The sequence below is a fragment of the Sinocyclocheilus rhinocerous genome, unplaced genomic scaffold, assembly GCF_001515625.1.
Source record: "Sinocyclocheilus rhinocerous isolate Xijiao unplaced genomic scaffold, SAMN03320098_v1.1 scaffold488, whole genome shotgun sequence".
Classification (NCBI taxonomy): Eukaryota; Metazoa; Chordata; class Actinopteri; order Cypriniformes; family Cyprinidae; genus Sinocyclocheilus; species Sinocyclocheilus rhinocerous.
The window spans coordinates 75,996-92,682 of NW_015664075.1; the positions used below are offsets into that span (position 1 = coordinate 75,996).

At 42.6% G+C, this 16,687-nt stretch overlaps 1 pseudogene; it reads left to right on the forward strand.

Annotated features, from left to right (window-relative positions):
- Positions 1–2,923: 2,923 nt before the first annotated feature.
- Positions 2,924–11,905, forward strand: LOC107729612 (E3 ubiquitin-protein ligase TRIM11-like; annotated as a pseudogene).
- Positions 11,906–16,687: the final 4,782 nt, after the last annotated feature.

Here is a 16,687-nt window from a genome sequence, read left to right on the forward strand (position 1 = left end):
AATTACTGAAATAAATGAACTTTTCCACGACATTCTAATTTATTGAGATGCACCTGTATATATATATATATATATATATATATTTGTAGTTTATCTGATAGGGACAGTGTAGAAGTACACCAAATCCTTCTCTGATTAGAAGATGTTTTTCACCATGTTATAATCAAATATCTCTTTCCATGTGTAGTCCCTAATGGTCTGTTCGGCATTGCAGAAAAGCTACCATGCCAAGAATCTTTTGACCAAAATGTTTATTAGTTTCAGTGACATTTATTCCTTCATTCTAATTCAGTTTTTTTTTAATTAGCTCAAGAAACTCTCTGTTACTTTAGATGCTTTCATTGTTCTTCTGCCTCATTTTGCCTTATCTTGAGGATCACATAAATAAAAAAATGGCTCATCTTACCCCACACTCCCTTACTGAGTCTGGCTGCCACAGGGTACTGGAGGAACTCTAGCCAGGGTTTGTCGACTGGGGAACTCTCTGGAAGAGCAGAAATGGCGCTTGCATCCCCTCATAGAGGGAATGGCACCGCAAGTGAGACACCGAGCCAGTTCTCCTGCTTATTGCCTGTTTGCACGCAACACACAACAGGAAACTGGCTCAACCTAGAGATAAAATCTTGCAAAGATGTTAGGTGTGGCCTAGCCTGCAGCTCTGCAAATGTCTGCCAGAGAGGTGCCATGTACCAAGGCCCAGGAGGAGGCAACACTCTGAGTGGAGTGTGCTCTCACTCTCTGGGGGCACGGCTCACCTTGTGTCTGGTATGCTAAGAAGATGGCTCCACTAGCCAGTGGGCTAGACTCTGCTTGGAGACAGCCTTTCCCTTTCCCTACCTCCAAAGCAGACAAAGAGCTGGTCTGAGCTTCTGAAGCTCTGTGTACGGTCCACATAAATCCACAAGGTGCAGACAGGACACAGCAATGGCAGTGCTTGCAAGTTCAATGCCTGGTCCCGGAAGGGAGTGGTGGGAACTTTGGGCACATATCCAGGCCGGGGTCTCAGGATCACGCAACAATCGGCTGGCCCAAATTCTAGTCATCTTTCATTGGCCAAAGATGCTTGCAGGTCCCCCACCCTCTTAATGGACAAGAGTGCGGTCAGGAGTGCTGTCTTAAAAGACATAATCTTAAGCTCAACTGACTCGAGCGGCTCAAAGGTTTTCTGTAGCCCAGCAAGGATGAGGGGACGAGGCGCACTCTAGGAGGGTTTAACCTCCTAGCGCCTCTCAAGAACCTGATGATCAAATTGTGCTTCTCCAGGGACCTGCTGTCCACTGCATCCTGATGGCAGCAACATACACTTTCATGGTGGAGGGAGACAGCCTCCACTTCAACCTCTTTTGCAGAAAAGAAAGCACAACACTGATCGGGCATCTTTGGGGGCCTTTCGACAAGAAGAACACCACTCAACTAACAGACTCCACTTCAGCGCATATGCCTGCCTAGTAGAGGGGACCCTTGCCTGAGTGATAGTGTCCATCACTGCCTGTGACAGGCCACTTAAGTTCTCAGAGTCCCGTTCAGGAGCCACACCTGGAGGTTCCACAGATCTGGACGCAGGTGACATATGGTGCCCATCCTTGAGAAAGGAGGTCTTTCCTCAGGGGAATCCGCCAAGGAGGGGCTGTCGTGAGGAGCATCAGGTCTGAAAACCTGTTCCAGGTGGGCCAGTAGGGTTTAAAACGAAAAAAGCAAACCGAAGGAACAGTCTGTGTCGAGGTAAAATCAAGACGTGAAAGTATGTGTCCTTCAGGATCACTGCAAACCAATCTTGGGGGCAAACATATAGGAGTTTCTGTAAAAAAAATTGTGTTTCTGCATCAATATCTTGAATGGGAGCTTGTGCCGGCCCCAACTCAGGAAGTGTAGCGTCCTGAAGTAGAGGCAGTGAGTGTCGTGCAACTCTTACCTGGCTCTCAGGATCCCTCAGAGGGTTGGCAGAAGGTGCGTGAGGAAACAGCATGTCCTGCAACCACAATTTCTTGGCCTGTGTTGCCGAGGTCAAGAGTGAGGAAACGTAGCACCGCTCATTATCATACGCCAATGCATCTGACCCTGAGATTGAACAAACCGCTCTCTTGTTGAAGTTTTGGGAACTAAAGATGTACAAGATGTCAGCCTCTGGCCCTCCTCTGGTGAAGGGAGTGGCGAAATCACCACCCCCTGGGGAAGAGCAGTTCCCTCCATCCCTGGGAATATCGGGGATACTTCGCAGTCTTCTTATAATTAATAATTTATGCATTCAGCAGACGCTTTTATCCAAAGCGACTTACAGTGCATTCAAGCTATACATTTTTTTACCAGTATGTGTGTTCCCTGGGAATCAAACCCACTGCCTTTTGCGCTGCTAATGCAATGCTCTACCACTGAGCCACAGGAACATTGACAACATTCTTAGAAGACTTGGTGGCACCCTGAGGAGTGGGCTGCCTCACCTTTCTACAGGAAGCTGATGGCTGTGGTGTTACGTTCTTAGAGCTGATGTTGACGCCGCAGGGGGGAGATTGTTGCACTTGTTCATGTGGGCCAGGGGTTAGGGTTAGGGTTAACCCTAACCCTAACCCTAGGGTTCTAAAAATTAGACATGAATGCTAATAAACATTTAGACATGAATGCAAATAAATATATTAATTTATTAAAAGTCATTTACAAGAAAGGTGATTCCCCATTCAAAGTCCAGAAGTGTCACTTTCCCACAGAGTTTAGTTTGATCTCTAATTAAACACACCTGAATCAACTAGTCAAGGTCTTTGTGTTTACTTTAATAACCGCCAGGTGTGTCGAAACTAAACTCAGCAGGAATGAGGCTTTACAGGAGCAGGAATGAGTAACCTGCTTTACAGACTCGCAGACAAACCTGTTTTACACACGTCACTCAAACCCAGAACCAGTAAAGTATTTAAACTCATCAGTTCAGGGAAAGAGAAACTGAAGCATTAGTTGAGCTGTTGAGTGTTTGTGTCTCTGTATTTCTGCAGTAAAATGGCAGAAGCCAGAATTTTGGTGGATCAGAAGGAGTTCATGTGTGCAGTGTGTCTGGATCTCCTGAAGGATCCAGTGGCCATTCCCTGTGGACACAGTTACTGTAAGAGCTGTATTACAGACTGCTGGGATCACAAGGATCAGAAGAGAGTCTACAGCTGCCCTCAGTGCAGACAGACCTTCAGTCCAAGACCTGCTTTAGCTAGAAACACCATGCTGGCTGAAGTGGTGGAGAAACTGAAGAAGACCAAACTCTCTGCTGACTGTTACGCTGGAGCTGGAGATGTGCAGTGTGACGTCTGTACTGGAAGAAAATACAAAGCCGTCAAGTCCTGTCTGGTGTGTCTGGAATCTTACTGTCAAACTCATTTTGAGCGGCATGAGGAGTTTCGCTCAGGAAGACGACACAAAGTGACTGAAGCCACTGGACGACTGCAGGAGATGATCTGCCAGAAACATGAGAAGCTCCTTGAGGTTTTCTGTCGCACTGATCAGAAGTGTATATGTGTGCTGTGTACGATGGATGAACATAAAAACCACAACACTGTATCAGCTGCAGCACGTTTATATGTTTATATCAGCACCATATGAACAGCTCACAGCATTCACACGTCACACGACAGCAAAAATGAACAGCAGCTGCAAGAAGAGTTTCACTGTTTGATGAAAATGCACCGTAAACCTTTATCAGCAAAATCTTTCGTAAAATAGATTTTGATTAAACACCATAAAATAATGAAGTGAACTATTCACCCATTCTTTGACAAAATATATACTTATATCAGTCAAAATTAAGCGGCAACCTTCCGGTCTCTCTCGTGAAACCAACACGGAAGTGACTAAAACTGTAATTCATCGACTGGCCGCATTCTAAATAAATAAGACACTGAATTTAATGCAGACTAAAAAAGTCGAGCAAAAAAAGTATATTATAAAAACTCCATAGTGCAAAAAAAGTGCAAGGTGCAGGTAGACAAGCAGCTCTTTCTTCTGGAAGATATATTTAGCTGTCAAACACCACTAGCGCCACCAACAGTTCAAAACTTCACCAACATTTCAGCTTTTTACCTCATTTCTCCTTCTGATTTATTACGTCATGAAGTCACTGAACTCTATAGTACCAATTTTCAGATTTTTGTGAACTAAAATGACAGAATTTGCTTTTCTCAAAAATTGTTATTTGCAGCATTTGTTGTTTTGCAGTGAAAATCCAGCAATAATCCTGATGTATTTATGTAGTTAGTGTCAGTGACAGTAAGAGTACAATTACCTGTAAATACTTTTGTGCAAAATGACTGAAACTGTGTTTCTATCAGTGGTCTCACCAGCATAGAAATACTACGTGATTCACTACGTAATCACTCAAATTATTTCATGCTTTTACTATTTACCAATTATATTGTCTATTGTAACATTGTTTTTGCTTTTTCCACAATTTAATAATATTAGTATTATTAGTAATAGCATTCACTAGAAATATTTAAAAAGTGCATATCCTGTAAAATAATGTACTTATTTAAATCTAATCTAGGCTCCTGGTTCGATCAGGTATTATGGGGACTAGCAAATATTTGCCCCAATATATTCCTATTTATATTATATTTATATATGAAGTGTGGAGCTGATGAGTTTGATTTCTGTTTTCTGTAGAGTTTCCAGTCTCTCTCAGCTCCTCCTGAATCTACAGACGTAAATGATGATCTCTTCAGTTCTCTCTTCTCTTCTGATGCTCTGAGAGAATCTGTTCATCAGCCTAAATTGTGGTCCCCACGGGTACAAAAGCTTATAAATCACACAATGAAGTTTTTTGAAAATCTAAAGATGCAGAAAGTTTCCTGTGAGGGGTAGGTTTAGGGGTAGGGTTGGTGTAGGGCAATAGAATATACGGTCTGTACAGTATAAAAACCATTACGTCTCTGGAGAGTCCCCACAAGAATAGCTGACCAGACATGTGTGTGTGTGTGTGTCTGTGTGTGTGTCTGTGTCTGTGTGTGTGTGTGTGTGTGTGTGTGCTGAGTGACGATCAGTGAATGGTGGCTGGTCACGTGACATGACAGTCTGCTGAAGATTGAAGCCCCACTCCTTTTAGAAAACAGATGCATCAGTGTGATCCTGAAGGAACTGTAAATCTGGAAACAGTGTTCAGTCCTGCAGTACAAGTGTAGTAATTAGGATGCAGCATTACTGCAGGTTTTAAGGCTGTTGTTCTGCTTCTCTGTAACTTGTATTCTTGTATTCCTCGTCCAGGAGAGTCACTTGCCCACAGAGTTTAGTTTGATCTCTAATTAAATGCACCTGAATCAACTAGTCAAGTGCTGCGTCCGAAATCAAATACTTCCCTACTATATAGTATACCAAAAGAGTAGTATGTCTAAATTCATATTATTTAAAAAAGCGTAATGGCCAACTTGGATCACGTAAGGCACCTCAGCCAATCATATAATGGCAGTGACGAGCATTCACAGTTTTTACGACAGTCACTTGTAGTTTATATTGCACAGTTTCTTGTGGATTGGTTTTGCTCGTTTATACATATTGCAGAAGAAAAGGGATTTTGATGCTTCTGCTGATATCGTGGTTAGCGTTTAAACTATATGTCAAATAGGTGACATGGCATACGTTTCTTATCTCGCTACTACAGTAGAATATAATGATAATTTGTAGAATGCGCTTTACTGAGTGGGAAAAAAGAGCGTGAATTGCTGGTCACTTACTGTTCACTGTGGTGCACATAAAGCCTGTTACGGCTGGACAAACCTTTCTATAAATAAACATGCATTTTCCTGGGTCATTGTGTGTATTGTTACTGTTTTGTATATTGTCTTTTGTATTGTATACTGTTTTATGCATGCCTCATGATTGAATTATTAGATAATGTAACCCTATTGGTACCGTGCTTGATATCAAAATAATCCTTATTTAGTCTCTTATCCATTAATGTATACCACCTCCTCAGAACATGCATTGTATGCTTATTATATTAATCAGTGTATAAAAGGAGACAAAACTTTCTGTCCACTCTGATCATGCAAATGAGTCGACTTCCAAACAAAGAAACTTTTACAGCTCAAAACTAGACCTTTTGCATTGGTCAAGCCAAACTCAGGAGGAGTGACTTTGCCAGATGGTAAAAAGCCACTACTCCCTCCCTATTTTGGGCCATCTTCTGGTTGCGGTGTGTGTGGAGAAGACTGGAGGCACATTTGCTGGTAGAGCGGTAAATGAGTTCTACCCGTCGCGACATTCCCTACTTGGACTTCTCTTAAAAAGTAAACATTTTATCAAGGTAAAATCTACATATAGTCCCCAACAAAAGTATTGTTCAGTGTAAAACATTGAAGGAGTTTCATTCACGTAAGCCACACAAAGTGACTGAAGCCACTGGCAATCTTTCTTAAAATAGCCTTTGGTTAAGCAACATAGAATAATGGAGTGAAGTATTCACCCGTTCTTTGACAAAATATATACTTCTATCTGTCAAAATACTAGTTAAATGCAGTGACAGACGACTTTCTGTTCAGTAAATCTGTCAGAATCCAGATGATTTCAGTCATTTATATCTTCACTTAGTTCATCTATTTTCTGTTTAGAGCCACAGCTGAATTACACAGCCGTCTGTGTCAGTTTCATTTTTATAATATTTACATACGTGGTGTGAAACAGTCTTTATGCTTCATGATAATTCATGTACGATAGTGGTAAATGATCAGCCATCCTTTCTGGAGTTTGAACCTACAGCCGTGAGTTATCAGCTCCACTTTTCCTGGATTCATCTCTTCACATGATGATTCTAAATAAACAAAAAAGTTGAATTCAATGCAGACTAAAAAAGTCTAGCAAAAAAAATGTATTATATAAACTCCATAGTGCAAAAAAAGTGCAAGGTGCAGGTAGACAAGCAGCCCTTGCTTCTGGAAGATATATTTAGCTGTCAAACACCACTAGCGCCACCAACAGTTCAAAACTTCACTAACATTTCAGCTTTTTACCTCATTTTTCCTTCTGATTCATTACTTCATGGTGAAATCATTTAACTCTACAGTACCAATTCTGAGTAACATTCATCAAGATTGGATCAGGTGATCCTCAAACTTGATAACATTGATTTTTATGTTTCTGTATCATATTGATGAATTTGATCACGAAGACCCCAAACACGAAGTGAGGCTGTATATTAGCAATCAGTCTCATCAGGATTTCAGGGATTTTTTTTCAGATTTTTGTGACCTAAAATGACTGAATTTGCTTTTCTCAAAAATTGTGGTGACATTTGCTGCATTTGTGTTGTTTTGCAGTGAAAATCCAGCAATAACCATGATTATTAATAACCATTAGTGTCAGTGACAGTGAGAGGACAATTACCTGTAAATACCTTTGTGCAAAATGTGGTCTCACCAGCATAGAAATACTTATAATTCACTTTGTAATCAGTCAAATTATGTCATGTTTTTACTATTTACCAATTATATTGTCTATTGTAACAATGTTTTTGCTTTTTTTCCCAATTTAATAATATTAGTATTATTAGTATTAGCATTCACTAGAAATATTTAAAAAGTGCATATCCTGTAAAATAATGTACTTATTTAATTCTAATCTAGGCTACTGTTGAGATTGTCTCGGTTACGTACGTAACCCTCGTTCCCTGATGGATGGAACGGAGATGTTATGCCTTGACTATTAGGGGTCTAACTTGAAAGCCCAATCATCTCTGAATTTAAGCGATAACGCCAATGAGAATTGGCTAGTGGATTTTGCTTGCTAAGCCACCCCCGTGCCAACGGGTATATAAGGTGACAGTGTGCATCCACTCATTCAGGTTTTATGCTGAGGAGCCGATAACATCCCCCGGCATCAGCGAATGGTTCAAGGTTGTGGCATGGGGACATAACGTCTCCATTCCCTCTAACAGGGAACGAGGGTTACCTACGTAACCGAGACGTTCCCTATCTGTCGTAACGACATTAGAGGTCTATGGAAAATGCCACAACGGAACTGTCACAAGGCTAGATGCACTGCCAGCAACTCCAGACAGTTGATATGCCAAAGCAGTCAAGGCCCTGTCCAGGACCCAGAGGCTGCCTGCCCATTGCAAGTAGCGCCCCAGCCCGTCTTGGAGGCACCTGTCGTGATGACAACATGGCGAGACACTTTTACTAAGGGCACCCCGGCCTGTAGAAATGCAAGGTCTGACCAAGGGCTGAATGAGCGGTGACACATCGATGTGATGGTCACGTGATGTGTACCGCGGCGCCATGCCCATCTCGGGATCCAGGAGTGTAACCAGTGCTGAAGTGGTCTCCTATGAAGCAATTCAAGCGGCATGACTGTGCCCTCGGATGACATATGCCCCAGTAGCCTCTGAAAGTGTTTCAGTGGTACCACTGTCCTGCCTCTGAAGGAACTGCAGTTCAGCACTGACTGGGCACGCTCGTCGGTGAGACGTGTCGTCATAATCACCGAGACTAACTCCATACAGCGAAAATAGATTCTCTGCACGGGGGAGAGCTTGCAGCTGGCTGAGGTGCCAGGGCATCAGGTCCCTGTAATCGCACAACTCTTCTCGTGACCAGGCCATGATGAGCCAGCCATCGAGATCCTAATGCCCACTTCCCATAGTGGGTAAGGGCGCCCTCCGCTACTTTCGTGAAGACACAGGGGGGACAGGGAGAGCCCGAAGGGGAGGACCTTGTACTGCCATGCCCGACCCCTCGAATGCAAACTGTAAGAATGGTCTGTGTTGAGGAAGAATCGAGACATGAAAGCACGTGTCCTTCAGGTCGATCGCTACAAACCAATCCTGGGCTTGAACGTATTTGATGATGCGTTTCTGTGTCAACATCTTGAACGTAAGCTTGTGAAGGGCCCGATTCAAGACTTGCAGATCCAGGATTAGTCGAAGGCCACCACTTTCCTTGGGCACGATGAAGTAAGGGCTGTAAAACCCCTTCCTCATCTCGGCTGGAGGGACAGGCTCGATTGTGTCCTTCGCCAATAGGACAGCAATCTCCTCACGCAGGACAGAGGCGTCTTGGACTGCCACTGAAGTCTCGAGAACACCGCTGAACCTGGGGGGGTTGCCTGGCGAACTGAATCACGTAGCCGAGTCGAACTGTCTGAATGAACCAGTGGTGCGGGTGTGGCAGCGCAAGCCATGCTCCCAAACTCCGTACGAGTGGCACCAAAGGGACAGCAGGGAGGTATGGCGGCCCCATCCCGCAGTCTCTTGGCCATTGGCGACAGGGGGTATGGTGAGTGAGAGTGAGGAGGCAGCGCATTGCTCACTGTAAACCTACGAGCCTTGCAACCTGGAGGAAAAGGAAACTGCTCTTTCTTTAAAAATGTGGTTATGGCTGGCCGTTGAGCCAGCGGTGGAACAGAAAGAAAAGAAAACAAAAGATTCTCCGCCTGGCCCTCTACCGAGGGAAGGAGCGGTGCTGTCCTTGCAACCTCCTGAAGAGCAGTCTCCAACATCTCCAGGATTGACCGTGTTAGGGCTGCTTCATCATCTTCCTATAGGACTTAGTGTCCGTGTGTGACACGGGGGGCGCCGCCTTCCTGCAAGGAGCTCGACGTCCCCGCCTTGGTGACACGTCAGCACAGGACAGAGCAGCTATAGTGGGCGCAGGAGGGACTGCACCATGACTTTCGATGAGATGAGCGGCTTATGGCTGTAAAAGGGGCCGTCCACGACTTCGTCACTTCCTCATGCACTACTGGGAAGAAAGGAACCGGAGCAGAATGCGGTTGTGAGCCGCGCTCTGCACTAAGAAACCAATTGTACAGGTGCGAGCGCTCAGGGCTGGGCGGTGTATTCACCTCCAGCCCAACGCTCACGGCTGCCCAGGCAAGCATGGCCGTCAACTCTGGGTCAGATTCTGCAGTGGTGACAACACCCGAGGGGGGCTGCCCCACCGAATCTTCATCCTCAGAGGCCGATAGCCCAAACCCTGATGCTGCAATCGACATCTGATCCTCAGGCGGTGCTCCGAATGAAACCCTGGGACCGCCATGAGACAGCCCAGCAAAATTACTCAGAAGCCGCACAGGACAAATGCTGTGAGAGGAGAGAGAGGTCCGTGGGGTGGGGCCCGGCGGAGAAGTTCTCACTGTCACTCTCAGATCTCCAAGAGTACTAGACGGTGGTCCTCTGCTTGTGGCAGAGAAATCGGGATGGGTAGGAGCAGAGGGGTCTCCTCCACTCCCCTTGAGGGGGGAGAGACGTGGTCATGCGCTCACAATAGAGACATGAACCATCCACAAACGCAGCTTCAGTTTGCTGAATGCCCAGACACTGAAGACAGCGATAGTGGGCGTCGACAGAGGATAGGTAACGACCACAACCAAGAGGACACGGACAAAGCGGCATCTTGAAAAAGATGTGAATCGTCCATGATTTGCTCTTTTAGGGAAAACTGCTCTTTTAGTTGAAGTGCCCAGGGGAATCGCTGGATTACATGGACACAGCTGTCTGCGCAGTATCGCCAACCAGGACAGCTCTCACATAAACACAAAGATGAAAGGCTTTGTAGCTATAATCACCATATAACTACTCGGCTCCGAAGCAAAAATTTGAATGAGTGGATGCACGTTGTCACCTTATATACCTGTAGGCACGGGGAGTGGCTTAACATGCAAAATCCACTAGCCAATTCTCATTGGCATTTTCTCTTAAACTCAGAGATGATTGGGCTCCCAAGTTAGACCCCTAATGTCGTCACGACATAACTCGTAGTGACCGAGAGATAGGGAACAGGTATTATGGGGACTAGCAAATATTTGCCCCAATATATTTCTATTTATATTTGTTTGTTTGTTTGTTTGTTTTTATTTTATTTAAAAGGGACAATACACATTAATTAACATGAGTAAACAAGTCTACTATGTAAATGTGCCAGATTTAGTCATTCAGGCTAATTTTCATCTGCAGTCCCTGTAATATTCAGTTACTAGAGGAGGAGAGGAGAGTTACTAAAGATTACTAAAAATCAGTCAAGATCAGGCAAGCCAAAAAGAGCCACACAAATCTGATGTTGGTGCAAGTTATTGGGTGAAGTGTGGAGCTGAGTTTTGATTTCTTTTTTTCTGTAAAGTTTCCAGTCTGAATCTACAGACGTAATTGACGATCCCTTCAGTTCTCTCGTCTCTTTTGATGACCTGAGAGAATCTGTCCATCAGCTGAGAGACAAACTGGAGGATTTCTGCAAAGAGAAGCTCAAGAAGATCTCAGACAGAGGTAAAGTCCTGGAGATTCATCTGCTCTCAGAAATAAGTCCATCATCATCTTTATCTGGTCATCTGTACTGAGACACTGATGATACACAGAATATAAAGAGTTCAGCTACATGAAAAAAACAAACAGATTCATAATTCCTGATTCTGATGTGTTTTATCTCCATCAGAATCCCATCAGCTCACTCTGGATCTGAACACAGTGAATAAACGCCTCCGACTGTCTGAGAGCAACAGAGTGATTACTGACACTAAAACAGTCCAGTCGTATCCTGATCATCCAGACAGATTTGATCGTGTACGTCAGGTGTTGTGTAGAGAGCGTGTGTCTGGATGCTGTTACTGGGAGCTGCAGTGGAGTGGAGGCGTGTTTATATCAGTGTCGTATAAGAGCATCAACAGGAAGGGATGGGGTGATGGGTGTGGGTTTGGATCTAATGACCAGTCCTGGAGTTTGTTCTGCTCTCCCTCCAGTTACTCATTCATACACAGTAACATAGAGACTGTTCTCCCTGTAAAGTCCATCAGCAGTAGAATAGGACTGTTTGTGGATCACAGAGCATGAACTCTGTCCTTCTACAGCGTCTCTGACACAATGAGCCTCATCCACACAGTCCAGACCACATTCACTCAGCCGCTCTATCCTGGGTTTTATGTTGATTATGGATCATCAGTGAAACTGTGTTGATGAATCAGAATAGACTGACGAGAGATTCTACCCATAATGCTTTGAGCTATTATATAATGACATTAATACTGCAGCTGAAGTAACATGTCAGTGAAATAACATGTCAGAATAAATGTGTGTAATAAATCCTCATACAGACAGTAAGATCAGTGTGTGTGTGAGAGTCCTGCTGAGTGACCATGTGTTTCTGTGCTTTTCTTAACCTCTGTTTGTATTGATTTAGTTTTTAATGTACTGTTGCATCATCATTATTTTATTATTACTTTCAAAATTACTGTTCAATTCAAATGATCACAGTCAATAAATCATTCATTATTCAAGTTATGTAGCTCCGACTCTTTCCAGGGTTTTGTGTTCTCCTGTCTTCTGCTGTTTTTATCGTCATGCATTTAATTGTTAAACATGCATTAAATTGTTAACCATGAAATTCATTTGTATTTTTAAGTTACAGATTGTTAATAATTTGTGTTAAAAAGTTCAAGGTAATTCAAGTTAATTGTCACAGTTACCAGTTCAGTCATCTCGACACTACACTTCCCATCATCCCTCCTGCTACTCTCCTGCACTCCATTTGCGGTCACCCACACCTGAGACTAATTATCATTACTTATGCCGAGTTCACACTGCACGATTTTAGCCCGATTTTTCACTCGCCGACCGGTTTTGCAAAATCGCCGACAAATGCCCAAAATCGGAGGCAAATCGGTGCTCGTTCACGCGAGTGACAATCACACAGTGTGAATTATCAAAGACGTGATCTGAGGGAATCCTACCAGATTTCCCCTACCCTACTTCAGTCTTCAGTCCAGTGAAGGTGTCGCACGTTCCCACCACAGACCGAGGAGGTCAGCACACCGCGATGCAGGAACCAGGACCGAGTATGAGGTCAGATGGTACCATCGTCCTGGAGCCAGCCTCTCTGCAATGATAAGACCAAACTTGAGACGGTAAAAACCTCAGCCCAGAGGAGGAGGCTGAGGAAAAAGAAGCTATCCTCTTTCGCTCCAGCCCCTGAGTCCTTTACATTGTCTGCTCCAGCCCCTGAGTCCGCTTCTGTGTCTGTTTCGGTCCCTGATCTCAGTCCAGTGTCCGCTTCGGCCCCTGAACAGGGTCGAGAGATAGCTCTAGCCCCTGACCAGGGTCGAGTGATGGCTCCTGATCTCGAGTCTAGCCCAGAGAGGGCTACTGTTCCCGAGTATAGCCCAGAGAGGGCTTCTGATCCCGAATTCAGCCCAGAGAGGGCTTCTGATCCCGAATTCAGCCCATAGAGGGCTTCTGATCCCGAGCTTAACCCAGAGAGGGTTTCTGTTTCCAAGTTTGGCCCAGAAATGAATTTAGTCCCCGAACGCAGCCCTGAGATGGCCCCAACACCCGATTGTAACTCTGTATTGACTTAAGTGCCTGAATGCAACACAATGATGGCTCTTGCTCCAGAGCTTCCGCCAGGATACCGCTTTCGTCACAGAGCTAAGCCAGGAGCTTGCTCCAGTTCATGAATCTGTTACAGAGCCTGCCCCTGTCCATGGGTCCGCTCCAGAATTCTTTCCAGTCCTGGTGTCCGCTTTAGAGCCTGTTCCAGTACTCGAGTCTGCTCCAGAGCCTGTTTCAGTTAATGAGTCCAGCCTAGTGCCCACTAAAGTCCTTACCTACGTCCCAATTCAAAGGCTGCAGCCTTCGAAGGATGCTCCGCAGTCTAGTCTTCGCAGGATTTCCTAATTGCACCACCAGGTGTTCCCGATTGCCGCCCCTGTCGCGTAGCAACGGTGCAAGAAGAGAGCTGCCATGGATGTTATTTGTTAATGAAAATGAAAATAAATGGAGCCTGAACTGTTAGTTTTTTACTTTTAATTACCGAATTACACTTTAAATAAGTATTGGGTTTCGACTTGCTTGAATATTGTAATTATATGGAAAAAGTACAAAATATAAAGGGGTTAAATGTTGACTTATATTACCAAAATGCGATTTTATGTAGTTTATTCTATTATTCATTATGTACATAAATGGACCATGGTGAACATATTTAAACAGGTTTTCAACCCTGTTTAGTTTTATGCAGCTGAATATAAAAAGTCCACTAAAAAACGTTACTGCCGCTCGTCAACGGTAGCTGTCACAGTTGCTAGGCAACAAGAACAGTCCTCCATAGGCTAGACCGGTCCGAGTCCTTTGGAAGCAGCCTTCGATATCATATGCAGCTCTAGTTAGCAACTTTTTGTTAATATTATAGCAATAAACTTTGTTAGTTTCATTTGCAAAATAGCAAAGTGGTGGAGTGTAACGAAATACATTCCTTAAGTATTTCCGTACAAAATCCCTCACAGGACAGCAACACTACAAAAACATGGTCGTTTACTTTTTATGGTCTTTTAGCACTATTAGTAGTTACTGAAAGTACTTTGCTAAAGTAACTCAATATTTCTTCCACCAATTACTTTGTCATATCTCTACACAATTTCCCTAAATCAGATCAGACCCCTTTACTGCAGGATAAACCTGAGCGTCCCAGTGCTGGACAGTGGAAATATGCACTCAAAAACTCTGAAGACCAGGGGCCTCATTTATAAAATCTAAGATTTGATCTTAGAGTGTGCGTACACTAAAATCCACGGCAACGTTCATATTTATAAAAACGGTCTATTATTTTATTTTACAAAAGAACTTGCGATGTCTTGATTTACTACTGAAGCGTAAAATAGAAAAAAAATGCATAAACGCATCTCCGAGTGTTTTGTCTGTGTAGCCTAGCCTATAAGAATAGGCCTATGTCGTGCAATAACGATTTTAATATATTCTATTCAATAACATTGTTAACATTGTTTAAAGTGATTTTTAAAAGTAGGATGGCTCACTTTTTATTAGATGACTGAAAATTTTACTTGAATTCGTAGTTTATTCTTACTTTTGGAAACCTAATCGTTTTATAATTACTATTATTATTATTATTATTTCTGTTGTTTCTAGAAGTAGTAATTTTGCTAATAGTCAATGGAAAAAATATAACCACACACATTGTTTGTCCACAGAATAATTACACATTATTAAATAAAAAGCGTCCCGCACGAACCTCTACCTCCGCCAGCAGGACCTCAGTTTCAGACTTTTCTTTGTGCTCATCATTCTCAAGCATAGAAATTTGGATATTGGCGTGTGCTCTTTTATATGGTAATGATATTAATTAGGGGGCGTTTACAAGGTGGAGAACTGACACCAGTCAGCTGCACACAATTTCAAGATCATTTGCGATTTATAAATGTCACATCTGGAAGAGAGGCGTACGCACATGTTTTTGTGTGCACGTTCGTTTTCTCTGAATCGCACTTACGCACTTTTGAGAAATTATCTTAGAACAAATTTAGGATGGTTTATATGTAACATTTTATAAATGAGGCCCCAGATGATGCCCCACTGGCAGAGGACATACCAGGCTCTCTATTGTGGCAGCCCGTCCAGGTCCAGAAGCACTACCAGGGTCTCCCTGCTCAGCTGAATAAAAGCTTACATGAAAATTTTTGTTTTTTTCATTCAGTTTTATGTATTGTTAATTACATTTTTCTTGTTTTTTTTGTTTTGTTTTGTTTTTATGTTGAATTGAAGTTATTTTGTAATTAGTTGCAAAAAGTACTTTTAGTATAGAACAATTTATTTTCATTTACAAATGTTATTTAGAGGCAAAAAAATTTATAGAACGATTTCTGTCATTTACAAATTACAACTTGCTTTGCAAAAATTTGCAAAAGCTTCTCGTCTTTAATTTACAAGTTTCAACTTTTAATACAAAAATAAAACAATGCACAGAAATTACTTTGCTTCATTTACAAGTAACTTAAATTACAAAAGTAATGTACAGAACAACTTCATTCATTTCATTTTAAATTTTCCCAGCAGCCCTAACTGTCCTAAAAGAAGAGAAAAAGGAAAGACTCATGAAAAATATTAAGACAGGGCAGCAATCTTAAGCAATCTAGAGTGCTGTCATGCAAGATATGTCCATAAATGTTTTAAGCAAACTTGATGATCCAGAAATATTCAGCCTTCAATTTAATAAATTAATAAATACAACAACTTTTGTCTCAGACCACCTAACAAATTAATCTGTGCAGTGGTATTGTTAGTTTAAGTTCACATTTTTTAAGAAAGACTATTTGATTAAATTAAAATACAATATTTACATTTACAGTGCTGCTTGAATTTTCTATATTTCTGCATAAATATGACCCAAAACATAATTTGATTTTCACACAAATCCTGAAAGTAGACAACGAGAATCCAGTCAAACAAAGGAGACAAAAATATATACTTTGTCATTTATTTGTTGAGAAAAATGATCCGGTGTTAAATATTTGTGAGTGGCAAAAGTATGTGAATCTTTGCTTTCAGTATTTGGTGTGACCCAATTTTGTAGCAATAACTGCAAGTAACGTTTCTTGTAACTGCTGATCAGTCCTGCACAACGGCTTGTAGGAATTTTAGCCCATTCCTCAGTACAGAACCACTTCAGCTCTGTGATGTTGGTGGGTTTCCTCTGAACTGCTTGCTTCAGGTCCTTCCGCAAAATTTCAATTGGATTAAGGTTCAGAATTTGACTCAGTCATTCCAAAACATTAATTTTGTTCTACTTTAACCATTCTTTGGTAGAACGACTTGTGTGCTTGGGGTCGTTGTCTTGCTGCATGACCCACTTTCTCTTGAGATTCAGTTCTCGGACAGATGTCCTGACATTTTCTTGCAGAATTTGCTGGTATAATTCAGAATTCATTGTTCCATCAATGATGGCAAGCC